This window comes from Nematolebias whitei, chromosome 12, assembly GCF_014905685.2.
Source record: "Nematolebias whitei isolate Nwh7 chromosome 12, NemWhi1, whole genome shotgun sequence".
In the NCBI taxonomy this organism is placed as follows: Eukaryota; Metazoa; Chordata; class Actinopteri; order Cyprinodontiformes; family Rivulidae; genus Nematolebias; species Nematolebias whitei.
In genome coordinates, this window is record NC_056509.1 from 2,966,268 (window position 1) to 2,966,547 (window position 280).

The following is a 280-nucleotide window of genomic DNA, read 5'->3' on the forward strand; positions in this document are numbered from 1 at the left end:
GTGATCAGAGACAGAGTCATGTGATCAGAGACAGAGTCATGTGATCAGAGACAGTCAGGTGATCAGAGACAGAGTCATGTGATCAAAGATGGAGTCATGTGATCAGAGACAGAGTCCTGTGATCAGAGACAGTCAGGTGATCAGAGACAGAGTCATGTGATCAGAGACAGTCAGGTGATCAGAGACAGAGTCATGTGATCAGAGACAGAGTCATGTGATCAGAGACAGAGTCCTGTGATCAGAGACAGAGTCATGTGATCAGAGACAGAGTCATGTGATC